The sequence below is a fragment of the Bactrocera neohumeralis genome, chromosome 3 (genome assembly GCF_024586455.1).
Source record: "Bactrocera neohumeralis isolate Rockhampton chromosome 3, APGP_CSIRO_Bneo_wtdbg2-racon-allhic-juicebox.fasta_v2, whole genome shotgun sequence".
Lineage (NCBI taxonomy): Eukaryota > Metazoa > Arthropoda > Insecta > Diptera > Tephritidae > Bactrocera > Bactrocera neohumeralis.
Window position 1 is genome coordinate 63,661,088 of NC_065920.1, and position 17,973 is coordinate 63,679,060.

Below are 17,973 nucleotides of genomic sequence, written 5' to 3' on the forward strand. Positions count from 1 at the left end.
CAACGCCTAAAAGCATGCAAAATAAGGCAATCATTTGTTTTCGCCAACCTTGAGCACCAGCTAGGTGATGGTGTGCGCCTAAAAATATACTTATTACACACTCGTGAAACTAACTTCCCTCTTAATCATCATAAATATGTCAGCCGTAACTATTTTTTGAAATTTATTTTTGATCCCGCCTTCCCTTAGCCTTATTGTTATGCCTTAGTTCACAATAAAAGGCCGCTTTACCTTGGAAACAGCGCCACAGCTACACAACACAAAAGCGCGTCCCACCACTGCAATGCGCGCTAAAGCGCTTTTTGGGGAATTGCTAGTGGCCACAAACCCCCTTCGGTATGCGCCCTCTCTTTTCACGCTGCCAAAATAAACACTCACACACTTAACAAACAAAGAATAGAGCATGGAAAAACGTCAACACTACACCAACCAAGCGCTCGTGTATGTGAAATTTAAGTTAGTCGACTTTTAGGCGCCACAACCTACAACCTCATTATAGCTTTTAGCAACATTGCCGCAAGGTCACGAGCAACGGCTGAAGTGCAAAATAAATTGAATTGAATTTCCTCAATTGAATGGCACTAAATTGATGAGTGCTGGTTATACTAGCAGCAGCGCAGGAAAGTAAATATTTTCATTGAATTTGGTGGAATTTGATAGTTGTGAATGGGTTGATGTAAAAATAACGAATTGTTTATTTTTTTTTTTCAAATTTTTCTTTTTAATATCAAGTTTCCATTTCAAGTTTAAATTTGTGGACTTAAATTGCTTTCAAAAACGTCACATTAGGTAAATGGTTTGAGCCTCTGCTACTTTAAGATCTGCTTGAATTGGTGCATGTCTTTGATAGAATCAAAGTTGAGCCTAATTGTAGGCAACAATTCATTGTTAGAAAATTTCAGACAGACAATTATCATAAATGTATATAATTTACAACAGATGTGGCTAACCACCGTTTTGTTATTAATTCCTTTGCTATTTCATTACTATTTAATTACCAAAACTGTTATTGTTGCCTACATTTAGGATGTTGTGAAATTTTTGTGTCACGAAAGTGAATGCAAAGCCATCAAAATGTGGTAGTGGCTCACAAAAACACGTTAGTTTATTAAATAAAAAGTAATTTCAAGATATTGAGCTAATCTCAACGAAAGTTGTATAAAACTAGGTGTTCGGATAGACAAAAATTCGAGAAATCAGCTAATTCCATAGTTTTCTCCAAAAAAATTGGCTAACCGAAATTAAAGTTGTATACAACCGAGTGTCTGGGTCGACGAAAGTTATGAGAAGCTAAATATATAGAATAGTTTTCAATGTTTAACATAGATAAACATTTTCAAAGCCAAGGTATGACTTTCCCTACATTTCTCCTCGCGGTTTTGTAACGCAAACCTGAAATACCTATTTAGTTCCGGTTAATAAGCATTCTTTTAGAAATTGTGAAGAGTAAAATGGGGTAAGGCTGAGCTCAGGCAATATTAATATGCAGCCCACGGACCAAGAGCTGTAAGAGAGAAGGACTTGGCTCAAACCGCCTCATGCGCCCAATGAACCTCCAGGGAAGAAGCAAAAAGATGCCGCCTTTAAATAAGTTTCCACAACCCCCACCGGAGTTGCACCGTGGGAGAACCTACCCACGAGAAGAAGACAACAAAGCGACGACGGCGGAGTACAGCGACAAGCACCAATAGCGCACAGCTGTCGACGAAAACCCTGGGAAAGCGCCCATCAGAATCGAGGCCAGGAAGATTTTGATTATGAAGTACTGGAAACGCGGAACGGATTAGTTTGACAAGCTGGTGTGGGCAGTATTCTATCACCTCAGTAGGTAGATTATGAAATAATGAACCAAAGATGAAAAAAAATATAAGAACTCCACCAAACTGAGTTATGGGAAACTTGTGGAATCAGGTTCACAAAGAGCCCAAGTTTTCTGTGGTCACAATTCTTAATCCCTGTGGTCTGAAATCTGAAGGTGAGATGAGATTTGAATACGATCTTCAAATAGAATTAAACATTTTGTTTTCAAAGTTTGTCAGGCTGAAGTTGAAGACATCACAAAACTCAACTCAAGATCTACCAGGAGCTATTAAGCTCTTGCTAAAACTACCTGAAAGGAACCTATTTCTGTAACTGCTTTTAATTCACTTTAGTTCAGATTCGCCCGGAATACAATAGTAAGTTTTCATATAGCCTGAAGAGGGCATATTAGGTTTTTCACGAAGTTTGAAACGCTTTGAAGGAACTGTCATGTATATACGTGATCTAGTTCCTCAGGTATAAATCTAAAATTGCACACATCCTTTTCTTCCCAAGAAGCTGTTGGTTTATTCAAATCGTAAATATCAGACCACTATAGAATATAGCTCCCATACAAACTGATGGATCAAGTCATCGTGGAGAAAACTTTTTAAGTTATTGAGATATCTTCATGAAATTATGCACAGAGAATTTGCCAAAAACAAATGTGCTCCGAAATTGTAGAATTTCCGAACGAATTGCTCAGATCGGAGCACTATAGCATTAGCTGTCATACAAACTGATCGCTCAAAATCAAAATAAAGATTTTTTTACACCATTTTATGCTATAAAAATTGCATCTGTGGAAGATATTACAGTTTAGGGATGCCAAAGCAAACGTTTTTTCTTTCTTGAGGTATTTAGAGCTCTCGGCGAGAGTAGCTGCTCTCTTCAATACTGAGACTGAAAATTACTGCTCTTAATTTACATATTCTGAGCGAGTTTTTGAGAGCTTTATTTTTATAAGTTTGATAAAAAATATGTAATTTCAACTAGAAAAAACTGCGCACTTCCTCTACACCTCAGCTATGCGGAGATCCGCTTGTACCGTTTACTAATAACACACTCATTGCTGGCTTATCTCTCGCATCACATCAAAGCCGTGACAATTTGTAAGCAAAGCGAAATTGCAATATCGTAAATCACAGCGTTTTCTCAGAATTCCAAGCGTCATATGACTTCACCGGCTCGTCAGCTGGTCCACACTCAGCCCAACAGTTGTTGACGCGCCATCATTTAGTCACATGGACAAGAAGGTTGTCTTTATGACATTTCGTTGTTTTTACAATGAAGCGCATAGATAATTTATAAGTTAATCTAAACCTGTTAAAGGCTCAGTAGAAAAAGACAAGGTAAATGTAAAGCGAGACTGACCGAGACAAGCTGACCGAGGTGAGGATATGTTGGACTTTGATTGGCGCCTGAGTATGAAAGCGCAAAAAAAGTTCTAATGAGTGGCGACTGCATACTTATCAGTCGACTAATATAAGTAATGCTTATATCTAGATCTAGATAGAAAAAAGTTGGAATGAAATAAAATAAAAGCCGCTGATGACTTCCTTCCTCACCTGCGACTTTTCTCTTTTCAATGCAAACAGACGAAATTAAGTAGAATATGGCAAACGGATGTGAAATGCAGCAAAAATCGTCGAACCGACGAATAGACACGAGCAAGTAGCAAGCAAACGGGAGCAAAAATAGTCTGCAATGCCGGTGAGTGAATGCAGAAGCTGCAACACCAGCAGCAGCCACAACAAAAGATCCGTCTGCCGCTGGAAAAGGGGAGAAATAAAATATTTGAAGAAGACTGTGTGCGAGTATTCTGCGGTAGCGTAATGGCTGTTGGCGTCAAGCTAAAGAAACTGGCAGAATTGAATTGGTAACGGCTGAGGCGTTGCAGGCAGGCTCCATAACGCCAAGTTGGCTTTGCTATAAAACAGGTTTTCCACAGTAGTAAGAATTGAATTAGTTAGCAACAGCGAAGGTATGCTGCAGTTGAGACATTTCTGTATGTGTGTGTGTGTGTGTTTATACATATATGTATGAAGATGAGAATGTGTTTTTGTGTGCGCGTATGTTTCTGATTTATTAGGCACCTTTTTGGTGGCATTGTGCGGATTCAAGTTGAATTGTGGCACGAGAATATCTAATACAATGGAATTATTTATACAATTATGTGTAGTATGTAGCTGACAATGTGGCATATACTCGTATATAAAATGACAAAAAAAATATATTTAAAGTAAGTAAAGGAAAGATAAAGTAAGAAGTGGAAAATTTTAGCAAGTAGAAAACCGACACAAATGGCAGAAAGTAAGTTACATTTAAAATAGCGGAAATTCAAAAAAAAATTCAATAAATGTAATAAAGTTAAAAAATATTGGGAAAATTAAAAAAAAGAAAGAAATATAAAAAAATGAAATTAATTTAAAAAATATATTAAAAAAATATAAAATTAATCGCGAATTAAAACAAAAATTTAAACTGAATAGATATAAAATTTAATAAATTCCAAAAAACCTATATGAAATATGCATAAATATAATTTATATACATAATTATTTTGCAAAATTTATTTAATTAATTTAAAAAAAAAAAAGAAATACAAAATTAATCGCAGATTGGAAAAATAATTAAAACTGCATGGAAAAAAATTAAAAAACTTCCAAGAAAACTATGTAAATATAATTATAAAATTTTTTCCATAAATTATAAATTTTTTCAATTAAAAAAAATTACATAAATTATATTTAAATTTAATTCCGCGATAAATTTTATATTTTTTAATTAAAAAAATTTATGAAAAGAAAAAAAATATGAAATTTTTTTTGTATTTTTAGAATTTTTATTTTTTTTTTAATTTTATTTAATTTTATTAAAAAAAAAAAAATTTTATATTTTTTTAATTAAAAAATTTTAATGAAAAAAAAAAAAAATATAAATTTTTTTTTTTAATTTTCTTTTTTTTTTTTAAAAACTTTTAAATTCTTAAAAAAAAAATAAAAAAATATAAAAAAAAATTTCATATTTTTTTATTTTTTTTAAATCTGTTTTTATTTGAAAAAAATAGATAAAAAATTTTAATTAAAAATATATAAAACTTATCGCGGATTAAAATTTAAATATGATTTATGTAATTTTTTTATTGAAAAAAATCTATAAAATTAAAACTAAATACAAACAAAATTTAATAAATTCCAAAAAATTATGTGGAATATAAATATAATTTATTTAATTTTTTTTAACTTTTTTTCATAAAATTTTTTTTTTATATTTTTTTAAAATCTGTTTTTTTATTAAAAAAATATTTTTTTAAAAATACTGAAAATACAAAAAAAATCATATTTTTTTTCGTTTTCATAAAATTTTTTAATTAACAAATACTGAAAAATATAAAACTAATCGCGGATTAAAATTTAAATATAATTTATGTAATTTTTTTTATTGAAAAAAATCTATAAAATTAAAACTGAATACAAACAAAATTTAATAAATTCCAAAAAATTATGTAGAATTATATTTATAGAATTTATTTAATTTTTCTTTTAACTCTTTTTCATAAACTTTTTTTTTTATTTTTTTTTAAATCTGTTTTTCATCATATTTAATTTTTCATAAATAAATAAAAGTTTTTTGTGTGAAATTCTTCTTCATCTATACTAATATTATAAAGATAAATGATTTGGTTGCTTGTTTGTTTCAATTGAATAGGTTCCAAAACTACTCGCTGGATTTGGAACATGCTTTCGTCGTTGGGAAGCTACACTCTCTCTCCTGAACATTGGTAAAAATGTCCTAAAAATTCCTTACATAGGTTGCGCTGCGAATAGATGTTCGCAACTCATCGTGTATATGAGATCCTCTTCTCCCAAGTGGAGTTATTTGCCAGTTACTTCAATATGAAGAACACCTCAGCCGAAAGTCATCGTATTCTGGTCGCTCTGAGCGCACTTTCCAAGAGGTTTTTACGATTTAAAAGTGATAGTTTCATATTTTTTTCTTTTGTAAAGCAAAAAACTTACTGGGCGGTTAAAAAAATGTTAGAAGATGGGGTACTGGAAGCAGTACTCGCTGAAAATTGTTGGTGAATACAAGGAAAGCTCGCAAAATCTATGGGAGTCACTTAAGAAGCCATTTAAAAGCTTTTGAAGCAATCGGATGTATTAAAAATCGAGAAAATTGGGCGCCATATGTATTGAATCTATAGATGTTTAAAGATGATTTTAAATGTTTAAGATGCTGCTGGAAGAAGTTGTTTTTGCATCGAATTTAGTCTGAGGATAATGAAAAATGCATCTATTAAGGCAGCGTCAAATGAATTTATCAAATAAAATGCCTCTTCAAAAATTCGCGAAACCCGCCTTTTTCTTTCTGACTTGCAAGTGGCCATAATTCCTTAACAGTCCCGTGTGAACACGTCCTTAGTCTGCTGTTTCATTTAGCCTTATTTTTAATAGCCAAAGCTATATATGTATATTTGTAAATTTTTTTGTGATTAAGCTGTATTAAAAATAATTCAATTTAAGCACGTCCACTTACTTTCTGCAGCAGCTCAAAAGCTTGCACTTTAAAGTGGGTCTGAAAAGTTTGCCACTCTGCCACTTGCGTTAACAAATTACAGCTTTATTTCTGCCGCCTTCAATTTTTTTTGATATTTTCTTTTTTTTGATATTTTTTTATATGTAACTAGGTTTTTCCGCGCCCAACAACCCACTTTTGTTGCCTTTTCTGCTGTATACAAATACTTAAGTGATTACTATTGCAAACATTCACACAAACACACTAACATGCATCACAATGACTTTTAACACGTGTGCAACCCTGAAAGTTGTTGTTGTCGTTGTTATGCGTTAATTGCAATTTTTTGTTTATACTTTAAGTTGCCGTATTTTTATTTGATTTCATTGTTTTCTTTCATTTCATTATTACTTTTATTGTTTATTTTAACTTTTTCTCCTCAACTGCTCAGTGCTTGTTGTTAACCGCTTTGTGTTGTTGCTGCTGTCGTTGTTTGTATGTATGTCAGCGCCTTTAATATTTTATTTGCCATTTTTATTGTTGTTGTTCTTGTTGTGTGCTCTTTATTATTGCAGCTACATTGAAGTGCAATTTTCGCAAAGTTTTAAAGTTTATTTGCTTGCCACACACTGTGCCTGCTGTCGGCGGCCACCTTCGCCGCCATTGATGAGTGGCAAAAGGCAATTAAAAATTGAAAATAAAGGTTTTTACGTTTTCGTTAATGAATGGCGAGATACTTATGCAATACCTGTAAATAAAGGTATTTGGCGCGCCTTGGTCGATTTTTGTTTTTTCGTGTTGAAAATGCAAATGGTGTGGTTGTTGTTTGCTGAATGGGTTGCCTTTGATGCTGAGTATTTTGATTTTTAGTATTTGCTTTGTATTTATTTATTATGATTTTTTTTTTATTTATTTATTATTGATTTTTTTTATTTATTTATTTTTGATTTTTTTTATTTATTTATTATAGATTTTTTTTTATTTATTATGATTTTTTTTATTTATTATGATTTTTTTCTTTATTTATTATAATTTTCTTTATTTATTTTTTAATATTTTTTTTATTTTATTATTGTGATTGTTTTACCTTATTTTATATAATTAAAAGTTTTTTTTTAAAGAACTTTTGTATATTTTATGTTATATTATTATCTTTGTTTAAAAATTATAAAAAATTTAGTTATATTCCAAGTATTGGTCATTTGAGCTGAAATTTTTAATTTCTCTGCCAATTTGTGGCTTCCAACCTAAAAACCTACGCCAATTTTGCAATCAAGTTTCAAACAAGCCAATGTTTGTCATTCTATTCTGATGTGAACCGTATTCCAGTTAGGGCGTGCTGCATCGGCTGGAACAAATGGTAGTCAGCAGGTGCCAGTTCGGGACTATAAGGCGGGGGAGCCAAAACTTTCCAGCCACAATTTTCCAAATAGTTTTTAAATAGGCTTGCAACATTCGGCCGAGCGTTGTCACGCGAATGGCGAATTTGGGTCATTTTCGGCAATCGCACGTTTAAATTTTGATGACTTGTCGTTGGTAGCGTTTGCCAGTAATGTATTTACCCGACTTCTGATTCAACCAGCACATTACCTTGGTGTCATGAATATTCGGCTTTGTCGTTGATTGGCTGGTTGACCAGATTTCACATATAATTTTTGCATTTAGGGCTATCAGCATTGATTCATTTTTCATCACTTAGACTTAAACCGATGCAAAAACATCTTTTTCTGACATGCAAAATCGTCTATCCGACTGCCTTTAAAAGCTTTAAAGTGAGTACTTGAGTGACTTCCATAGATTTCACGAGCTTTTCTTGCATTCACCAAGAATTTTCATCGAGTAATGCTTCCGGTTCCTCATCTTTTTTTTTTTAGCCGCACAGGTATGTATTTAGCCTTGCAAGATAAATTGTAAAGCTAAAAAATACTTTTAAAACCAAAATATTATCACCAAAATTATCACCAAAATATGATCACTTTCGGATATTAAAATTATATAAATTATATTTATATTCCAATAATTTTTATACTCAACAATGTTTCTAAGGAGAGTATTATAGTTTTGTTCACATAACGGTTGTTTGTAAGTCCTAAAACTAAAAGAGTCAGATATAGGGTTATATATACCAAAGTGATCAGGGTGACGAGTAGAGTCGAAATCCGTCCGTCTGTCCGTCCGTCCGTCCGTGCAAGCTGTAACTTGAGTAAAAATTATAAAAGATATCATGATGAAACTTGGTACACGTATTCCTTGGCTCCATAAGAAGGTTAAGTTCGAAGATGGGCAAAATCGGCCCACTGCCACGCCCACAAAATGGCGGAAACCGAAAACCTATAAAGTGTCATAACTTTAAATAAAGATATTAAAGTGAAATTTGTACAAGGGATTGCATTTGGGAGGGCATATTTGGACGTATTTTTTTTGGAAAAGTAGGCGTGGCCCCGCCCCTACTAAGTTTTTTTGTACGTATCTCGGAAACTACTATAGCTATGTCAACCAACAGAGTCGTTTCCTTCAGGCATTTCCACATACAGTTCAAAAATGGAAGAAATCGGATAATAACCACGCCCACCTCCCATACAAAGGTTATGTTGAAAATCACTAAAAGTGCGTTAACGGACTAACACTAAGTTTTTCGGAAGAAATTGCAGAAGAAAGCTGCACCCAGGCTTTTTTTAAAAATTGAAAATGGGCGTGGCCTCGCCCACTTATGGACCAAAAACCATATCTCAGGAACTACTAGACCGATTTCAATGAAAATATATTTTCTTAACACCCTGATGACATGTACGAAATATAGGTGAAATCGGTTAACAACCACGCCTTCTTCCAATATAACGCTATTTTGAATTCCATCTGATGCCTTCTCTGTATAATATATAGTACATTAGGAACCAATGATGACAGCGGAATAAAACTTTACAAAAATACGGTATTTGAAAAATATGTAAATGACGTATTTTGAAATCTCGATTATCACTTTATATGCGAGAGTATAAAATGTTCGGTGACACCCGAACTTAGCCCTTTTGTTTTGGTTATTTTTTATTTCGTTTCTATTCAGTTTTATAGTTTTATTTCAAACCGAGATTAGTTTTGTATTTTATAAAATTTTTTTTTTTAATTAAATTTTACTTAAAACAATTTCCTTAAAAAAAAATTTCTGTCCATTACACGTTCCAAATCCACGTTAAAATAATAGAAATACAAATTTGATAAAATCACAAATACAAAAAATCTAAATTTCTCAAGTTTTGTGCTTATTGTCAACTCACCCTCATATAAAACAAAAAAAGAAAATCACTAACTTTTATGCAGAATAGATATTATTTGTTTTTATGAAGGAAACAAAGCTTTTACCAATATTATATTTTTTTTAATTGGACCGATCAATTTTCAAAATCTAATTTATAATTAAATACTTAAACAAATGTCAGTAGGAGCTTACAGAAAGTAAAAATTTATATAGTCTACAAATGCACCTGTCACATTCGAAAAAAATGCAAATTTCTTAAAATCACAAATTTTTTTTTTTTTTTCAAAAACCAAAAATTTCCAGCTGGGCAGTTCAAGGGTGTCAGCTGTATTTGACATACGATTGTGTAAGTAAAACATCAACAGTTAAGATAAACGCAAAATGCAACTTGAAATGTTTAGAGTAAACACTGTTAAGTACATAGTTAAAAGCAGAACAAAAAGCAAACAGTGTCAGAGACGAGAGCAAGACAGCTAACTAAACTACTGTCAGCTGATTTTTAACGCCATTGCTTTTATGTCAAATTTAATGACTTTAAAATGCGACAATGTTATACCATTAACTACCGTTATCATTTGTGTTTTGCCTAAATACACGCTTGACATTCAGTTTTATTTCAATTTAATGAATTTTAATGTTTTTAGAAGCCATTCAAATAATTTTAATTAGCTCACCGATAAGTGAGGCAAGGTTTTTAAATTCCCACGCGCCCACAAAATCAAAAATCTAGTACAACACTCCACATTGTCTAGCTTTTACATACATAATGTGCTAGAAACCTATAAGTAACCCAAAAAAATGCTCAGAAAGTGCGACACAATCCCGCTGAGTCAGTGTCAATTCGATTAAGGTTATGTATAAGTAAATAGGTATGCAAATTTTAAGCGGAGTGCAGGTGTGCTGAGCTCATATTTTACGATGTTTTAGTAGCAAAAAAAGTGCTGTAATTTAAAAGTACTTTCCAGTATGGGGTTTCTAAAATCCTAAACGATTAATTTTAGCTATAGATTCACTCTAATTTGCAACGCTTAAATATTTTTGTTAGAGAGCGTACGAAAATATACTTGAACGTAGGTGCTCAACACAGGTGATGAGTTATTTTTGAGGAACAGAGAGTACATGAAATATATAGCTGTTGAGTCAAATAGCCATTTTTTTAGAAATGCTTGAAATGATGTTTTTACAACACAGATTTCAGATGGTTAGGAAAAATTTATAATATATTTAGATATCAGAAGAAATTGTGAAAGCTCGTTGGGAGCCACTTGACATTTGACTTTAGAGAGAGCGGAGAGAGAAATTTGAAGTACTAGGCACTCAACTGACATCATCAAAACAGCTGACATGACAATAGTCAACAGAACCACAGCTGTTTTCAAGGTGTGAGACGGTGAATAACAAGTTTTATAGCAAGCTAAATTCTAAAACATGTTGAAGTTTAATTTAGGCTTAAGTTAGATAAAAGATCTTAGGATATATTTATAAAAAGAAAAATCTAGAAATGAGAACATCACCCGTTATTTACATTATAATTAAAGAAAAAATGTTTTTAACATTTTATTTTTATGTTTTTTATAAATAAAATATTAAAAAAAAAATTATTTTTTTGAAAAATTTAAAAAATATATATATTTTTGTTCAAAAATATTGTAAATGCTTATTATTTTCTTATTTATATTTGTTTCTGAATTTATTAATAGTTAAATAAATTCTAAAATAATGAAAAAATAAAATAATAATTGTTTATAATATTTTTTTTTCTCAAATATAAAAAATATCTATTTTTTTTTCAAAAATATTGTAAATTCGTATTCTTTTCTTCTTTGTGTTTTATTTCTGAACTCACTAATTGTCCAATAAATTCTTTATTTTTTTTTAATTTTGCTACTTTTTCGCTTCGAACAAGCAATAAAATTTCATTTTCTCTTATTTTGCTCTTTGCGGCACACCTCAAAGTGCTAATTCTGCGAAATTCAATTTTTGCACTACCAAACCTAGTTAATAGTTTAAAAATTTCAATATTATTTATTTATACTGTTTTTTTGTTCGAACATAACCTCTTTGCTTTTTGTGTCAGTGTCTCAACGCAGTATTATTCTAAACCATACACAACCACACACACACACGCATTTGAAGTGCAAAATGAATCTCTGCAAGAAGCATGGAATGCCGCTGTACCACGCCAATAGCAATTGCAACAAAAGCAAAAAATAAATAAAGTATACAAAAATAAAAGCAACAACGCATCGTTGGCAATAAAAGTCGTTAACAGCTGAACCGTGTGCCATGACACGGCAGGCGGCGCAATGCACCGACTCGGCGTGCAGCGTTGGATGAAATTAAAAACTAGTTTTGCAAAGAATCGCAAAAAAGGCACGAAACGTGAGGTAAAGTAAAATAGTGGCAAAGAAGCAATGCAAAGCAAAACGTCAAAAGTGGCTGTATGAGGTTCTTTAAAAGCAAATGCTTTTATGTTTGTGTGTGTGTGGAAATTAAAAAATTTTGTTATTTAAGTATTTTTTGTTATTTAATTTTAAATAAGTTTAATTTTTTATTTTTATTTTATATATATGTATATTATTGCTTTTATTTTTCAGTAATATTTTTGTACTTATTTTTTAATTAATTTTTGGATAACTAATTAATTAATTCAATTTTTTATTTTTAAGTTACTTATTTTCTTATTTTATTTATTTTTTTGTCCCTTTTTAATTTTAATTTATATTTTAAATATCTTTTTTATTTATCTTTTAATTAATATTTGCTTCACTTATTTATTTGTTTTAGTATTTTGCATAAAGTTCTTTGAATGTATGTATATGTTTCTATGTATGTGTATGTAAATTAATATTTTCAAAGCATATATAAATTTAAATAAATTAATTTTTAATATTTTTTTTTTAATTTTTTTATGTATGAATATATTTTTTAATTTATCATAATTTTTTATTTTGTAATTTATTGTAATATTTTTAATTAAAAAAAGTTATTTTAAACAATTAATTTAATTTGAACAAATAATTTATACTTCTACAATTTTTGTAAAAATTATTATTAATAAATTATAAATTAATTCGATATTTATTTATTATATAATTAATATTTACTATTATTATTTCTAAAACTGTTTTTTTATTCATTTAATTAATAATTTCTCAGTCAATTAATTTTGTGCTAAATTTAATTTATTTTAGTTTTTTTATTTCTTGTAATTTTTATTATATAATATATTTAAAATTTATTTACTTATAATTTTTATTATTTTGCAAAATAATTAGTTTTTATTTTATTATTTATTTTTTAGAAAGACTTTTTTTGTTGTAATTTATTTGGGTTTTTTTAAATTTTTTTTGTAACAATATTTTTTTATTTATAAAATTGTTTGAACAATAATTTGAAAGTTAATTATTTTTTTATTTATTTTTTTTATTTTTATTTGAATTATTTTTTTTATTTATAGTTGTTTTTGTTTTTTTTTTGAAATTATAATTTTATTTTTATAAATTTTTTTATTTTTATTATATTAATTTTTATTTATATTTTTTTATTTATTAAATTATTTTATTTTTTTTAGATTTTTTTAACTATCTTGTATGAACTATGCCTTTTTATTTATAAAATTGTTTAAAAATTAATTAGCCATTTATTTATTTTTTATTTTTGAATTAATAATTACTTTTCTAAAATAGCTAATTATTTAATTATTTCTTTAATATGTTTTTTATTTTAATATAGTTTTCATTTGTATTTTTTATTTTTAAAATTTGTTTTTACTTCTTTTAATTTTTTTTTTCAATTTTTAATATTTTTTTTGTTGTTTGTTTGTTTTTATTTTTGAATTAATAGTTACTTTTATTATTTCTAAAATAGCTAATTATTTCTTTAATACGTTTTTTATTTTTATATAATTTTCATTTTTCTTTATATTTTTTTATTTTTAAAATTATTTTATTTATTTTTAATTTTTTTTTAATTTTTAGTATTTTTTTCATTTTATTTATTAAAATTTTTTATATTTTTTATTTGTTAATTTTAATATTTATTAATTTACTATAATAATTTTTTTTGCTTTAGTATTGTTAAAATTTTTATTGTTATATTTTTTTAATTATTACATTTTTTTATTTTTATCATTTTATGTATTCATGTATATTTTTTTAAATATTTTTTTTTTTTATTAATTTAATTCCTGTTTTTATTTTTATATTAATTTAATTTTTTTATTAAATATTTTATAAATTTTTTGTATTTTTTCATTTTTTTTCAAAGTTTTTTTTTTCTATATTTTGATTTAATTTATTTTTTTATTAAATTTATTATATTTCCTTTTCATTTCATTTAATTATTTCTATAATTTAATTCAATAATAATTATTTTTAATAGTTAAATTGTTTTTTCTATTATTTTGTAAATATTAGTCAACCGTTATTATAATAATTTTGTATTTATATATTTTATTTTTTTGGTTTTGCTTCATTGCCTTGCCTTTAAGATATGCGTTGCATTTTCCACTAGCTTCTTGCAGCCTTCCAATATCTAGGTTGTGTATGATTTTTTCATAAATATATTTATTGCTAATTCTATTTTCATTTATATAATGTATTTTTAAGATTTTGTAAAATTAATTTACCGTTTATGGGCAACAGCGGCTGTGTTCGTGCATATCCATGTGTCTCATATCCACTTGTTGTTTGTTGCTTTTTGACCACTGGATAATTTTGTTGTTGTTATTTTTTTAAATTTGCAAATCTAATTTATGCACTTTCTGTTTATTTTTATACTTTGGTGGGAAAAAAATATTTTCCAGCTTAAGCTTGAAACTAGTATGCTAATGTTGTTGTGGTCACTATGTATTTTTTGTTGTATATAATTTGTTTAATAATCTGCTAGAGGTTTTGCTGTTGTTTTATATTTGAAAATTACTATTTCGCGACTTTGCATAATTTTTAGTTTTGGTTTTTAATATTTATTTTAATTTTTTTAATATATTTTTAAATATTTTTTTCTGTTATTTTTTGATATTTTTTATATACTTTTTTATATATTTTTTTTCGATACTAAAAAAAATACATTGCCTGCCTCTGTCACCAATGGAATGTCAGTCGCTTCAGGTCCGGTTTTCGTAACGATACACGTCGTTTACTTTGCTGCTTTGCTTTTATTTTTGTACGTCTGCTTTGTCTACGCTGGTTGCTGTTTTTGTTATTGTTGTTCTAGCTTAACTGGCGGTTTTGTTGTTTTTTTCTTTTTTGCTATAGTGTTGTTGTTGTTTTTTGCTATAATGTTGTTGTTGTTTCTTTTCTGTAATGTTGTTGTTATTTTTTTGCTGTTAGATTGTTGTTGTTCACTTATTGTTGTATTGGTATTGATTTCTTATTGAACAATACACAAAGTCCGCCAGTTGTGTCAGCATTCTTTCTGTGTGTAATAACCAGTTTGGCATTCTTTTTCTAACCGAAATTCACTAACTTTTGCGTTTCACTAATGCTATTGGCACTAAAAATATTTTTTTGTTTACTAATTTTTTCTATATTTTTAAATTAATTATACGCATGACGAATTTCAAAAAATAAATAATTTTTTTTATTTTTATTATTATTATTTTTAACTAAACCCGTTCTGCACGAATTTAAAAATTAATGCGTTCAAAAACTCTTTTCGAAATACCGTTTTCCAACACTCGTTTCGTATTTTTCGCGTTCGCGTATTAACCGTTTTAGCGAGTTGGACCCCAAAAGTACACCACCAAAAAAAAAAGAATGTTTGCGAGAAACCTGCCCCGTAGACCCGTTGCAAGCGCGCGCTACACGTATGTACGTTCCAGCAGCTCAAATTACTCTACTGTACTGACAAGCGGCTGGCTAGCTCCCCGCTCGCAAACCGCTCGCTTTAGCTGTTAAGCTGGCAAATCTCTTGGTAGTGTTGGTGGTGGTGTTAGCTCAGTCGACTTGAGTTGAGTTGAGTCAGTTTTCAAATGTTTTATCTGAGTGCAGTACACACACGCACACATTTATATTTTGTAAGTGTGGGTATGTGTGAGCGTTGCGGGTCTGAAAAAAACGCTGGACAGCTGTTACGCGCTTAAAAGATATACAATGCACGCAACGCGCTACGAAACCATTACTAATGCAGGCGCGCACACGCACACAGACGCGCAAAAGCAAACACACACACATGCATACAGACAAAATAAACAGTTAATATGACACCGGCGATTGTGGCGCTCTCTTTGCGCCGACTGCCTTTTGGCTTATTGTCTTTTTTGTTAATAATTTATTGTTGCTTTTGCAGTTACATATAATTTACGAAACGCTGCGGCTCATATTTGCACACACATACATACATATTTGGAAAAAATATATTTTTTAAGTGTATTAGTGTTTATCTGTGTGTATTTGCGTATTTTATTTGTTCTTTTTTACTGTTTGCATTAAGAAACACACACTCATGCATATACATATAAACACACAAATACCTATACAGTCCATATACAATGTGTTTGTGTGTGTGTGTGCGCCTTGTCTCACGCTAGCAGTTAATATGTCATTCTTTGCGCCGCACAATAGGTAAAAACACATCTGTCAGCACTCGCAAACAATAGATAATTACAGGTAAGGCAGAGCGAGAGCGGGTGTGAGAGCAAGCGGAACGCAGAGCGTCAGAGTGAGTGCAGATTTTTGACTGATTGCTGGCCGTAGATGGGCTAAAAAGACTCAGCACAAAACTTAGACTCAGAAATGTGGAAATTTTAACTGTATTAATAAACAAAACATTAAAATATTTCAAATATTTAACCAAGCAATCACAATAAGTAAAAGTTCAAAATCAGAAAATGTTCGAGATGAGTAACTCTTTCAAAGAATTGTTGAACTCCACGCTGCGCAAGCAATTTATTTCTATCTTCAAATTGGCAATGCCGTTATCAGTGCTTTAATTTCGCCCGCTCTTACACTCTTGTTCGCTCTCACACTCATTGTTTTTCTCTCTCAAACTCATTCTTTTCCTCTCTCTACTCTCTTTCCATAAACAAATGCAACCGCTCATACCTTTACTCAAAGGTAACGTGATATTAAAGATTAGCACAAGGTCATCTTACGATCAAATATTTATCTTTTCGAATTTTGAGTTTGCCGTTTGAGACAGAAGAGCGCTTTTTCAAAGAAATTTGCGTACAAAGCATAGCGCTCTTTTGTTAATTAAGAGTGTTAGGGCTAAAATAACCCAATCAACATTTTTGTCACTCAAAACAGTTCAACTGATTAGAGATTGAATTTAGTGCAGTCATTACTTTGATGAGGCTGTTTAATATCTCAAATTTCTAATTTCTTACTCATTTACCGAATCACACATTTTTATATTCCCCAAGGTTCTTAAGTTATGTGGTCAACTTTGCCTAAAATATATGTTAATATATGATAAAGATTTATTTATATTTCTCAGAAAATAGAGTTTAATCTCTTGACAGTAGTATTTTTACAGATGTTTTTATTTATGCCCTAAATAGAGTATATCAAGCTTGTAATATCCTGCAAAATTTCGGAGACCATATAATACATCTATATAACGGTTGATCCACATAGAGGTACTATGTGTTTCGTTATGGTCAACATAATAGGCCTACTTTTGAGCATACTATTCGCAACACCATCACCCATCTTGAGACCCAGATTCGACCGAATAGACCACTTCCAGCACGCAGGGGGGAAAAAATGGCAGCCGTAGCAGTGAGTGTACACGAAGACCGTGGAGAAATTATTCTTTTCGTTCGCAGCAACTCGAAACTTACGTATGGTACGATTTGGCACATTTTACGTCGAAATCTTAAATTGAAAGGGCACAAAATATAGCTATTGAAAGAACTTAAGCCGTTCGACCTTCCCAAGCGGCATCGCATCGAAGCTCGTGATATCGGCGACATTTGGTTTCAACAAGACGACGCCACTTCCAACACACATTATCAAATCAATGGATTTATTGAGAAAACACTTAGGTGGGCAGATAATTTCACGCTTGGGTCGGTCGATGGATGGATGGATGGATGGATTTATGTGTAGAAGTTTACGCAAGTGAGGAAAGTTTTCTGAGCGTTCTTTGGGAGTGAACAGAAACGGTTCTTTTACATATGGGTCAAGCAGCTCAAGACTTCCGATCCAAATATCCTCTGGGTAGCCAAAGAACATCCATTTGAAACATCCCTCCACAGGTTTGTGCGCTGGGGTTAGGACCCTTCATGTATAAAACATCAACAATAAAAAGGAAATCACAGCCTCAGATGAGAGACCGCCTTTGATGACGACCACAGCAAATGCATTAAGGATTACGATTTAAGGGCATGCATCTGGAATATCCGGTTCCTTAATTGGGAAGGTGCCACTTCCCAGTTGGTTGATGACCTCGTT

General features: G+C 30.2%; 1 protein-coding gene across 4 annotated transcripts in view; it reads right to left on the reverse strand.

Moving 5' to 3' along the window:
• LOC126754240 (protein numb) overlaps window positions 1-17,973 on the reverse strand; it is a 126,008-nt gene that overhangs the window by 45,549 nt on the left and 62,486 nt on the right. The window contains exons 1-2 of one of the 4 annotated variants that reach the window (XM_050466234.1): window positions 15,242-15,431; window positions 14,205-15,070 (exon numbers count right to left, since the gene is read on the reverse strand). The exons of 2 other annotated variants lie outside the window; for them this stretch is intronic. The gene's annotated coding sequence lies outside the window, so the exon portion shown is untranslated. Of the gene's footprint in view, window positions 1-14,204; window positions 15,432-17,973 lie in introns of those variants that run through there. One more of the 4 variants, XM_050466233.1, reaches the window with a different exon arrangement.